Genomic DNA, 13,822 nt, shown 5'->3' with positions numbered 1-13,822 from the left:
TGATTTTTCTAATTTTTCCCTACTTTTCTGTTTACAGTAATATATTTTTGGTAATTAGAAGTTTTGTTCCTTAAATATTGTCGTGTACCAATGTTTAATTTAAGATAGTTTGCGTCTGTCTGGTAGCAGTGTTACCAGCTACAGAAAATTTTAATTCCAGATTTTAGGGGGAAATTTTGGAAAAATTATCTGTTTTGTCTCTATTATTTCCCTCTTGCTGGCTATATCGGAACAAACGTACCAGTATCTGGAAGTCTCGTATTTGCTCTACACAACGCATTATAGAAAGTTTCAATAGGATAATTAGGGAAAGTACAGTAGACCTTGTTCTCTAATTGGGAAGATAACTGTGATTTTTTAAAAGGTAGAATGAGATATTTATATTGACATGCTTACTTTATTAGATATCGTCACAATACTTGTAGGATATTAGAGGGACACCAAAGTTTATTTTAAGATAGTTTGTGTGTACCTGGTAGTAGTGTTGCCAGCTACAGAAAATTTTAATTGCAGATTTTAGGGCAAATTTTGAAAAAAAATCCCCTTTTTATTTCTATTATTTCCTTCTTGTTGGCTACATTCAAACAAACGTACCAGTGTCTAACAGCCTCATCCTTAGCCTACACAGTGCACCATAAAAAGTTTCACTAAAATAGTTAGGGAAAGTACAGTTGAGGTTTATAATAAACCATGTTCTGTAAGTGGTAAGAAAATGGTAAATTTCTGAGGTAGAATGAGATTTTTTAAGACATTTCATGCTTACTTTGTTATATATCGCCATGATAGTTGTAGGATATATTCTTGGAGTACTAAGGGCTATTTTCAGATAGTTTTCGTCTGTCTGATGGCAGTATTTCCAGCTAAAACAATTAATTCCCGCTTTTAGGTGAAAAATTCGGAAAATTTCCCTTTTCCCCTCTATTATTATCCTCTTACTGGCTACATTGAAACAAACGTACCACTACCTGAAAGCTTCCTCTTTGCCCTACAGAACGCACCATAAAAAGTTTCAATAGGATAATTAGAGAAGCTGTAGCCCCGGCATATTTGATTTTTGCTTGTGAGGCGTAAAAAGTGTCAAAATTTCATGTGTATGACAGAATTTTTTCTTTCCCTCTTTGGATGGAAGCAAGCGACTTCAGAATTTCACTGTACCGGGTCAACACACCAAAGATTTTTTTAGGCGACTTGAACCCATATAGCAGCAGTGGTACTAGATACAAAAAAAATTAAAATTCGGTTAGGGAATTTTTTGTAAATTTTCACCCCTACATTTCCCTCAATAATTTCTCGCCCATTGGCAACACTGCAATGCAACTTACACCAAAAGATAGCCACATCCATTTTCTAAAAAACAAGGCCTTAACCATATCAATCGAATGAATGGTTTTTGAGCAATAAGTCACTAACTGGAAATGAAGGAAAACGCCAAAAATGACCTGGGGCCGAAAGGAATAATCACACAATTTTGCTAGTATATAGGTGCAAAGAAACAAAAGATTTGTAAGTCATGAGGGCTTCGACTCAAGTTCTGTTGATTATTTCAATAATCTGTGACGTAAATCAATAAATAATAGTTGCCAGAAAAAAAACAGACTTTTGAAAAAATACATGAAAAAGAACGATGTTTTTTATTGAAAAAAAACTTCACAGAAAAAAAAACCGTTTTTTTACAACACTACTTGCATCTGTAACAATTCACTCCCTTTGTGGGTCCTCGTATCCTTCACTTTATCTGTAAACGGACAGAAAGATATAACGAGGAAGTGGTAAAAAGATTCGTGCTCATATTAAGAATGATGCACAGTGTAGACAGCGCAGGTTCAGCTAGTATATATATACAGTGTGTCCATAAAGTTGCGCAACCCTAAGTTCGATTGCGTATATTTTTTGAACCAAGAACGATAAAGACATGAGACTTGAAACAAACATAAGCGTGTTTTATGTAGATAGTTTTGAGATCATGACCAATGTTGGGATTTGTAACGTTTTTGTGTAGTGACGAAAGAAAGTACCGAAAGTGTAAAAGAAAAGAAATACAAAATGAAGAAAATCAATGTTCAGGTGCAGAAAACTGATTTCCTGTTGGTGAATCCCTGTGTATATGTGCAGTATGCATCAACATTTATCCATTGGTGCAAAAATGTGACAAAGTTCATGCATTTTTGCCATGTAAAAAGGCTATTTAATGCAAGTTTGTAAAATGGGTGTTTTTTTGACAGAAACGCGGCCTTGCCAACACTGTTGTCGCAAAATTACTGCAACAGGTGTGTTTTAGACTAATTAATGACAAGCAATGAGAATTTGCACATAATTGATAACCTGAGTTTTTATCGCAAAAATTTGCGATTAAAAAGTACCCACTTGGTAGCTGGCATAAAAACTCAGGTATATATATATATATATATATATATATATATATATATATATATATATATATATATATATATATATATATATATATATATATATATATATATGTGTGTGTGTGTGTGTGTGTGTGTGTATAGAGAGAGAGAGAGAGAGAGAGAGAGAGAGACATTGTGAACATTATAACTCGTAGTGCACACAGTGAAACTTTTTTTTAAAATTAAAGATTAAAGAGGGACTGGTATGTTCTCCATCTAAAGCACTTTCGAAAAGAGGAACCATCTGAGAACAGATTTGTATAAGTGATGATGTTTCTCAACACAAAATCAGGAATTCGAACTTGTCTCCTTTCAATTGGTAGTGTACTGGTTGGTACATTTAATTACTTATCAAGCTGACGGTAACTCTGGTCATCTCAACTTTGAACGGAAAATACGAGAGTTCATCTTCATTGAGGTCTTCGAAAAACACTAATCTACAAATTCCAATAAAATAATATACCGAAAAGAAATTAATGTATTAAAGAAAATTAGAACGGGCTCGTCCGGGATTTAAACCCGGGACCTCTCGCACCCAAAGCGAGAATCATACCCCTAGACCAACGAGCCACTTACAAGCTTTGCAAATAACTATTTTCTGAAATAAATATTACTGACGTCACAAGAGAAAGTGCACCGCAATAATTTCCTACTGGATGCTCTGTTTTGACAGTATGCTTCATTTGAGGGAAATGAAATCGTACTTAATCTGACGTTGATAAAAACGACACACAAACAAGAACTTCTTTAACGTAGTTCATGGCACGGCCTTGCGTAGTGCCGTACGCAAGGAAGGTTACGGGGGTTTTAACCCTTCCATTAAGCAAGATATTATTCAACAAGAATTTTAGGAATGATCCAAAAATGCATCAAAAGATTGCGATCTTGGCCAATAATTAGATTTTGATCAGGGGCCAAGTTTCTTGTGGTCCCTAAATCGAGTTTTTTTTTTCTTCGGAATAAGCATGTCATAATCAGTTATTGTGTTTTTCAGATGTAAAGCATCACGGGCAGTAGCCAATGCTGTGCGATATTCCGCGCGGTGTTGCCGGATTTCGGACTCCCCTTTCCCTTCTCGCTCTTCCTCTAGTTGAGATTATTACACATACATTGGCAACATTATTCACAATGTAAATATACTATTTCAGCAAACTCAAAGATTTTGGCTGTGTATCCTAGAAGTATATATAGCAACATACCTGAATAACATACCTATTAACTTATTCCAGTGGAACTGCTAAACGTTCGTCTTCAACACTACTTCCACTATCGTCTATGTCAATTAATATTTCGCCATTGTCTGAATCTGACTCTTGTAAATTTTTTATTATGAGTTCCAAAAGTTGTAAACACAAAAAATAATTCTTCGAGCTTCACTTCGTAGCTTTTTTTCTTTTTTAAAAAAAAAGAAAATTCCGCACTTGTACTGGGTTTCCTTAAAGATATTGTCAACTATAATTTTGGAAAACAAATGAACTACCACGAAAGAAAGCAACCCAGACACTGATGAATTCTGTTTATGCTAGAAGAGAAGATGCGTTCCTACACACACAATCAGCTCCTTTGCTTCCATGTCTGTTCCTATAATAACATACTCTTGTACTTGATGTAGGTCTCACAACAACAATCCATCTGATTCGTAAGCAACACGATATGGTCGAGTTTGTTTTGGGTTACAATAATTTATGACACCACTCAGACGCCTGGTGCTTTTGCATCCCTGCTAGAGGAGTAAACAAGGAGTACGTAATTGGCCACACATACGTAAGGTATTGAAACGAAGAAAAAAATCATACTGCGTTTCTTATGTCGAATAAGGAAGAATCTTCCATGAAGGCAATTTCAAAACAATATTACGAATGTCCCATACCTTCTGTTCTTCCACATGAGCTCCCGCCGGGAATTGAATATATATATATATATATATATATATATATATATATATATATATATATATATATATATATATATATATATATATATATATATATATATATATATATGGATCAAATTGCAGAGGCTTGTTATTTAATTCGATCGCTTACTATTCTCAAGGGTGTAGAAACGGGGGAAAAGAGGGCCTTGACTTTCCAAACTATTTCCAGCCCCGAAATGAGGTTCATCTGGTATATGTTTAGCAAACTTATTTAATAGTTAATGCAAATTAGGAACGTTTATAATAAAATACGATTATTTAAAAAAAGAAAACATCATCAATACAGTTTCTGTACCTAATTACAAGGACGCTGATTTCTCTGTAAATTGGGGGGGGGGTGCATTCAGATGCAGAAAGCATATATGATGATTTTAAGACAAATTGCATTCAAATTATGCCTAATATTGCACATTTACAAATAAAATGAGGGGCCCTGGCTCCCTCAGTCCCCCCAGGATCGGCGCCCTTGCCTAATTAAAACAACTAACATTAATTATATGCTTTATATTCTCATTTTCCTAACTGGACGCTCACTGTGATCTCACTACTATATTATTGCATAATAATATCTGAGTTGATATTTTTTCGAGTTTTTTTCCCTTTAGTATTTTAACCTACATAAACACAAAGTCGGATAAACAGACTGCTAGAAACAGCATTTGTTTTCTTATGAATAGCTTATTGATTTATCTCTTACAATCCGGTTTTCAACTTCAGTACTGTCAAGATCCGTCTTTTGTTAAGGTAGCATCGAGAAAACATAATATGTGTATAGTATACATGGTGTGTTAAAATGCTTTCATATTCTGAAAGAGGTCATTTGTTCTGTTTTTAATGTGTGAAAAGCTTTCCTCCCCCTGAAAGTAATGTTCCCCTAGAACAACCTGTTGGTTACACCCCTGATTATCCTTTAATAAAAGTTGAGTTCCATTTCCAAATCGAAGAAAAATCCACTGGAAATTAGACGGGACTCAACGCTCGTTTTACTAATTGTTTTATATGGAAATCTTTCAAAGCGTGTATCATGACAACCAGTTGTCATAAAAAGATGTAGTTTTCACGTATGTGTTAGTAATTCTTTTCTCTACTTCGTAAAGTGAGCAGTTAATGTGCTAATACAATATTTCTAATAAGCGCCTCTGCTATTGTCAAGATTCGCAGTAGCGCGAGAAGTCAGCGTGCAGAACTGCTTGCCGCGAATTGTCAACACCGTTCAAAGCCAATTGGACGCCGCGTGAAGCCAACTCAAGGCCATGCCGCTTATCATCTGAAATCCAGTTGTAAGTGATAGTTTGGGTTTGGCTACACTATATGTAGTTATCGAGATGTGGGGCGTACAAGAAAATGTTTGATTGAATGAAATATGTTGATTTTTTTTTTGATAAGTGGCCATGAAATTTTTGAAGGGTCCCTAAATAGAGTTTTCGTTTTTTTTTTTTTTTTTTTTTTTTTTTTTTTTTACGGAATAAGCACATCATACTGAGTAAAGTGTTAGTTTTGGTTTGGCTACACAATATGTAGTTGTCAAAATATGGGGCATACAAGGAAACGTTTGATTGAATGAAATATGATATGTTGAATTTTGTGGATAAGGGGCCACAACATTTTTTACCGGTCCCTAAATCGAGTTTTCGTATTTTTTACGGAATAAGCACATCATACTCAGTTAAATGATAGTTTGGGTTACGCTACATTATATGTAGTTCTCAAAATATGGGGCGTACAAGAAAATGTTTGATTGAATGAAATATGTTGAATTTTTTGTATAAGTAGGCACATTTTTTTTACCGGTCCCTAAACAGAGTTTTCGTATTTTTTACGGAATAAGCACATCATACTGAGTAAAGTGTTAGTTTTGGTTTGGCTACACTATATGAAGTTCTCGAGATATAAGGCCTACAAGACAATTTTTGCCTGAAATATATTGGATCTTTTTATCCAAAAATAAACATTAACCATATTAAAATACGCATACAATTACCTTAAATTGTATGAACTTGGAAGCTTGAACGCCCCTTGACAAATTTATGCGTTTGACATTGTTAATGGTTTTGGAAGTATACTGCTCGTGGATCCATGATTACTCGTACACTGCCAAACTTGTTCTCCTATATCATTCCTACCCCCTCCTTTCTTCATCGTATTTCTCTTGGGTTTACTAGATTGTAAAACCGTGCTGCTACGTCATACAATTCAGAATTGGAAATGAGTAGTGCAGAGTCATAAACGATGGATGCACATACGTAAACAAGATATCACTAACATTTTATATATACATATGTATCTTAACTGAATTCTACGTAAGTAGATTCCAAGGTAGTGCATACCAAAAATATCTCAATAAAATAAACTTTTAAAAATAAAGTACAAAACAAGAATAAACGACCAAAAGTGCCATTAAAACTAATGACGATTTTGGTAGTTTATTTTTGTCCCGTGTTTTAGTAATTTTGTGCCTTTTTTCTTTCTTTTTAGAACGCGTATATGTTTCTTTTTACTTAAGAAACAGAGAAAGTTATAACTAAGAGGACAATTTGAAATTACAATTCCGTGAACAAAATTTGAAAGAACTTACAACCAAATGGAGCAGTTCGCAGCTAAAAAAAAAAAAAAAAAAGAAAAAAAGAAAGAAAAAAGAAAGAAAGAAAGAAAGAAAGAAAGAAAGAAAGAAAGAAAAAAGTTCTCGTTTTTCCGTGCGGGATTCTCGAGTACAATTCCTGGTAAGACTAATACTATGAATCTCACATTGTTATTATAGGTCCGTCTCATATACGTATTATGAAGGTTATGCTCAATCTAGAATGAAACGAATACCCTGAATTGTTCAACGTTAACATCTCTCTCTTTAAAATAAGTCTTGACTAACTGATCAATGCCCAAGGCAAATCTCTTAAGCTAGAAACTTGAAATTTTGACAGCGTGTAGGATTTATCACGTAAGATACAACTAAGGAGAGATTTTTGGAAATTCGACGAGGAAGGAAAAAGGAGATTGGGTGGCAATTATTATAGTATAACGTCCATAGCAACGAATCTTTGAAGGGCAGAGAAATGAAATTGGGTATATGGACTTCCTATTTAAAATAATTAGACACTTGTTTCATCAGTTTATATATATAAGGGAATTTATATAATATATATAAGGGAATTAAGAACACAGGAAGAGAAAAGGGTGGAGTTACAATTATTATAACGGGATGACTACATCTCGAAGTTCTTTAAAGTTAGAGTCATTAAATTTGGTATTTACACATTTTATTTGATCAAATATATGTTTCAGCGTTTTTTGATAAGGGAAGAAAAATGGCGGAAGAAAAAAGGATGGGAGTTAAATTGTTGTAATGGTGTCGTCCCACTTGCGATAGTCCTATTAGCGACAGGAACTGTTAACTGTCCTATGAGCGACCGATTCGATCTGTTAACTGCCTTATGAGTCACCGATTCGTCCATACTAAGGAAGAAGATAAGGTTCTTTCTTCTTTAATTTGTTTCATGTTAATGTACTCTGAAAACCTAACAAAATGTACTATGAAAAATTTCGCTCTACCTGAATTTAATACGTAAGAATGCTCTCATTACAGTAACAATCTTTTATATGTTTTCCTAAAATTATGTTTTTAAATTAATTTCTATGAATACACTGACTATAACAAGGAAAAAACTAACTAATTATTTAGAGCCTTTGTTTATGATTCTAATATAATTAAAAATTTCATGTTAAAATGATACGAAGCATAAGTTTAGGTTGAATATGTTTATGATATAAGAAAGAAATCAGAAAGAGGTAGGGGGAGCCCGAAGAAAATTTTCTAGGGAGGGGCATCTTCATGGTTGCTGTATCACGTCTGGTATTTAGACCTTAATATACGCGGTTTGCTCTATTACGTATACATTTTCGTGAGCCAGGGGGGTGCGATCCCTGCCTTCCCATCGGGCGCCCATGGAAAGAGGGTGTTCATCACTTGAGAATATCAAAGAAATCTAAAAACACGGTGTATTCGAAGAAATTATTACACAAGTTACAAATCTCTCGCAGGACTTAACAGTTCGTCTAGTTATAAGGGATTGTTTCAGATTGCTATACGACAAGCTTTTAAGTCAAAACAAGGGAGGAAGGTAAATCAAGCAATTAGTTTACGTTTTAGTAGCTTACAATATGGGGAACGTAGTTTAAAGAGTTTGTTTATCTTTTGGGTTTTTAGAGTGAACTGCATTGTAATTGGTGGGATTGGTTGAGAATAGCCAATCAGATATAAGGGATCTCAAAAGCTGTTTTTAACCATTGACATTTTTTAAAATGTTATTCACAGTGTCTTAGGAACTCTAAAAAATAGATAGTTGGCGAAACTGTTACACGTTTATTTTTTTCAAAATAAAATATATTACTGTGCTTAGTGAGTAATTAGATTTGAATCTAATTAAGTACATAAAACAGAGCTTTTGAAGAAAGGGGTATACAACTGGATTTTCAATAATTACATAGGAATATACTTTTCATGGAAATATCCTTGTTGTCTCGTTAAGTTATTTGATATGTTTTATGTCAAATCTAACTGAAAATTAAAATAAGTTTTATTTGTACTCGCAGTAGAGGAAAAATATATTTGACTATCAGTATCACTGGCACGTACACCTTTCATACCAAGGTTGTTCGGGCGCTAATAACGCCAGAGGCAAACATATTTTACGAGATGGAATCATATCAGCTTCCATCATCTCAATGTAAATAAATCGGTGGCTCATAGAATAGATAACAGTTCATGTCGCTAATAGGACTGTCGCTTCTGGGACTAATTCGTTGTAATAAGGCCATATCTCAAAATCCCTTAAAGTTTGAAACATGTGAGGAATGTAAAACTTTGTATATAAATTCTTTATTCAAAACAAGTGAAAATATGTCAATCTTTCCGGCAATTCAATCTTTAACGAGAAAGAATGGGGCAGTTTTTGATTTTTCTTTTCAATATATAAAAATGACTTCGTGGTTGTCGACCTCATCATCAGGGAAAAACGGGTAAGCCATTTGAAATGAATTTTTCAACATGGTTAACACTGGAGAAAATATGTTTTTTTTTTATGTATATCATTTCACTTTGATTAAAATGCGTATTCTAAGGGGGAAATGTGTTTACATTTTTCCAACGAATATTGCCATAAACATATTCTTGCCGTGCGAAAAACGGCAACAACGGTTGAAATACGGGATTTCGGTACCGTAGGCCGAGCAAATGTGGGGGCCTGAGAGCAAAGTCCAATCGAGCCGCCACTCCAAACTTATGGTTAAGAATAATTTGGTTTTAAAATCTGTCAAAATCATCTCAATCGTGTCACAGTTTTGATCGGTCGTGTTGCATTGTTGTGATGAACATAATCTACTGTGAACTAGTAAAAGCAGAATATACTGATGTCAGGAACATAATCTACTGTGAACTAATAAAAGCAGAATATACTGATGTCAGGAACAGAATCTACTGCGAACTAATAAAAGCAGAATATAGTGATGCCATGAACAAAATCTACTGTGAACTAATAAAAGAAGAATATACTGATGTCAGGAACAGAATCTACTGTGAACTAATAAAAGCAGAATATACTGATGTCAGGAACAGAAGGTACTGTGTACTAATAAAAGCAGAACTGCAAGTGTTTGTAAATTTTACAAATACGTTCTGTAAGTATTTTTAAACGTATTAAAAAGAATGTGAGACTGTTAAGAGACGTAATTTCATTAAAATACAGTTAATAGACAACAAAGATTTGTGTAATACATTTGATTAGTTGGATTTAAGTGTAATGTTTCTATCTGCACCTAGGTTATATGAGACGAAGACGTGTGGTTTAACGTGGAATACGAACCACATGTTCTCCCACTTAGAATTGTAATATACTGTACTTTCTTTTCTTTTGTATTTATGTGTTGCAGTTGTTATGTGTTATGGGTTGGCTAATACACACCTAAACTAAATTGGCTCAAACTATTGCTGTACTCGTCTTTTCCCAACCATGCCGACCATTAGCCTATTGTTCGATAAATTGTTGGTTGGCCAACATTCACTTTAATCCATGTTGGCTCAATGTCTTTTGTAGTTACCTATATTCAACCATGCTGACCATTAGCCTACTGTCGGTTAAATGACAGCAAATTGTGGGAGGCCAATATACACTTTAAACTACGTTGGGCCAATACGTATTTTTTTTTTTTTTTCAATTCTCAATCAGTACGCTACGTACGACATTAAGTGTATTGCTAGGTATGTTTGATGTCTCGGGTCGTCTATTTCATATATATTCTCAGAAAAGATCAGATCTCTTCAATATTTCATTCATTAGCTCTCCTGCAACATCGAAGGGGAAAAAGTGTGAGTATTTGCTAAATTTACAGACTTTTGCTCTTCTCCACTCACAAATGCATTTCACTTTCGGCGAAGAGAAGAAATAATTCTGAGAAGACCATTTGCCTTATGGTTCCGTTCGAGAAATCGATGTTGAAAAATATATTTCAAAAGAAAACTAGAGATAGAGAAAAGGAAGAAATTGCACCAAGGAAAAGATGTAATTGGTAGATAGAAAGGATATAACAGCTTCGTCACAATTTTGTTGTTGAAAGCGTAAAAATCCTGCTGCTCAACTTGAAGAGTTTTACACCGAAGCAAAAATGAAACAGAAAGTGTCCAATATTTCACTCACTCCCACACCTCCAAGAGAACTCTCCCAGCGAAGGAGAACCAGTATCACCAACACACATTACTTATGCAGTTTGTTATTGTAATCGCAGAGAGGTGTTTGAAACGCCCGCCCACCTGTTACCGTTTTATCAGCGGCTGTTCACCCGAACTTCCAAGTCCCGACCCAGATAAGACTTTGCCTCGTTAGCATTTTTAGACAATTTTAGATAGTCGAGTGTTAATGAACTAAAGAAACCGCTTTATTGTGATCTTCAAGACAAAATAGACAGAGAAACAGAAACTTGGGAAGAATTACGATTATAAACATGTGCTTTGGCTGAATTAATGTTTGATTCTACATTTGGTTCTATCTTCTTTAAATCTGGATATTTTCACTTCATTTACAGGACTCCTGTTGTAAGACACACTAATCAGGCAGTGCAAATAAACATGAATACCTCCACTTTCACACTGAGCTAAACATAAACAAAAACAAACAAAACACTTTTACTTGTTGTAGTATCTAAACAATTACCCATGTTTTGTTTCGTAAGTTAGCGTTTAACAGCTAGAGGAGGGCTTTACACTGGGAAATGTTAGAAGAGAATTGCGTTTCGGAATCTCAATAAGTTTACTATAATCTCTAGGAACAGACAGAAAACTTAATTTAACCTTCTCCCAGGTCATGTAAGTTTGTAGTGAAGAGCACTGTGTCCATGGGATTTTTTTGGAGTTATCCTGTTTTCTCCCAAGACATCTTATTACTTTTCTTATATGTAATGGGCCTTATGCAGAGTCGTTTTGACGTATGATCAGCGTCATACTAAAGGCCTGACTACTGCAGGAAACATATGTTAGTCGAACTCTTTAGTATGGCACTAATCACACATCAGAACGACTCTGCATAAGGCCCAATAAATCTATATACCTGTACGGTTAGCGAACGCGCCTTTGGCGTGGGAGACCCGGGTTCGACTTCCGGTGGGAGCTCATGTGGTTCGGATTCCACGTTAATCAGTAAGTGCCGTCTCACATAGCCTCGCTGCTGAAAGGGAAGTTAAACTCAAAATCCACAACAATCTATATACCTGTGTAAAACAGAAGACCTACTGATTCACTCATTACCAAATCTCTGATATTATTGAGCGTAGGAACTTAAAATGTTGCTGGACAAATGTTCTCCTTAAGTCTTAAGTTATAGATAAGATGCAGTTGTGAGAAGTTCGAATCCTAAGGGACGATAGGGAGCTCAACTTTTATTGTGCTGCTAATCAGATTCTTAAAACTGCTGGGCAGGACTGGCTCTACCATATGTGTAACAGGTGCATTTGCACACAAAGTCTGTCATAACTGCATTATTTAAAATCAATATTTCTTGTTGGAAACAGATTTCATGATGATGGTAGTTCAGCTTATTAAGTTGACTTTCTATTTGAATACTACATTCATAAATCGTGTTTAGATCTCATTAGTTTAATGTCACATGGGCAGTGCAAAAGCAAATGGTCAAACAAACCCCAGCATGAACTACTTGATTGTTGTTGAGTCTTCATCCCGGAGAAATTAAAATACCGCTAATTGTACAGTAATTATGTGATATCTTCAAATAGATAAAAGATAATTGAAATATGGAACAAGAGCGCCCTAGACAATATTATTTTGCGTGAGAAACCGTTATCACAAGTCACCTAGCGGCTTTCCGTTTGAAGCTATTTAGAAACGCGAAAATAAATGCCGATTTTCAAAATGGCTCGAAATCGAAAGCAGGTAAGTGAGTCGTGATAACGGTTTCTCATGTAAAATAATATTGTCTAGGGTGCTCTTGTTCCACATTTCGATTATCTTTTATCTATTTGAAGATATCACATAATTACTGTAAAATTAGCGGTATTTTAATTTCGCCGGGGTGAAGACTCTTAAATACAAGAACTCAATTCTCGAACAGTAGTGAACTCCTGTTCCATTTAGTTAGTTATCAGATCACATTTTTGATATGAAAACTAGTCTTGTCTTTGTCACAAACAAGTTCCTTATCATTGAAGGTATTTTTTTTTTTTTTTCAGAGTAAAAGGAAAATCAAGAAATAATGATGAAAGAGCTAGTTGCACTGGAAATGCAAACTGATATATTGAGATTGAAGCTCAATATTGAATTCTATAAAAAAGATTACCATCTTTCCTCTGCAGTTCACTAACATAACAGATTATTATTTTTAAAAAAAAACGAAAAAAAGAGATACAAAGTGATTGTTTTTGTAGTGTTTAGTCCTTTCTGAGTGAGTGCACTTTCCTTCCCCTTCGTTATTCATGATAAGGTAGCATAGTTAAAATCTGGATTTTCAGATTTGTCCTTTCTGGAGAAACGAGGGGGGGGGGATGATACCAATGCACAGGGTGGCAAATTGTCTAGAGCTGGCATTGTTGCTGGGCGTAGAACCTTGAAATTTTGCACTAATGTTCTCATTGAACTCTGGGCTGTGAATAACACGGGGTTTGGCAAAATGCGAAACCTAAGGAGGAATGTAATTTTTGTTGCTGTTCATCAGATCTCCAAAACTGTTGGATGTAGGATGATCCTCTTACGTGTTAGAACCTAAACTACCTGTAAGACGGAGTTTTGTGAATTTTAACAATTAGAAGCGAAAATAGAATGACATATCTAAATTTATATCATACAATTAAGGACCTGCAGGCTAAAAGAAACAGTTTATTAATGAAAGTGAATTATTATTAAATAATTAGTGCAGGAAAAAAGGAGAATTACATACCTTTTTGCTCTATTACCCGTCAATAGATGGACTATAGGATTTCTTAC

At 34.7% G+C, this 13,822-nt stretch overlaps 1 protein-coding gene and 1 non-coding gene across 3 annotated transcripts in view; one reads left to right on the top strand and one right to left on the bottom strand.

Annotated features, from left to right (window-relative positions):
* The window catches only part of LOC145671617 (cysteine-rich secretory protein 2-like), a 242,389-nt gene that overhangs the window by 23,863 nt on the left and 204,704 nt on the right, over positions 1–13,822 (top strand). The window lies entirely within an intron of this gene.
* On the bottom strand, positions 2,907–2,978 carry TRNAP-UGG (transfer RNA proline (anticodon UGG)). The gene has a single exon. It is a non-coding gene; the product is annotated as a tRNA-Pro (tRNA).

The sequence above is a fragment of the Thermobia domestica genome, chromosome 2, assembly GCF_964235325.1.
Source record: "Thermobia domestica chromosome 2, izTheDome1.hap1.1, whole genome shotgun sequence".
NCBI lineage: Eukaryota > Metazoa > Arthropoda > Insecta > Zygentoma > Lepismatidae > Thermobia > Thermobia domestica.
The sequence above is the reverse complement of the archived record's forward strand: the minus strand, read 5'-3'. Positions and strand labels throughout refer to the sequence as shown.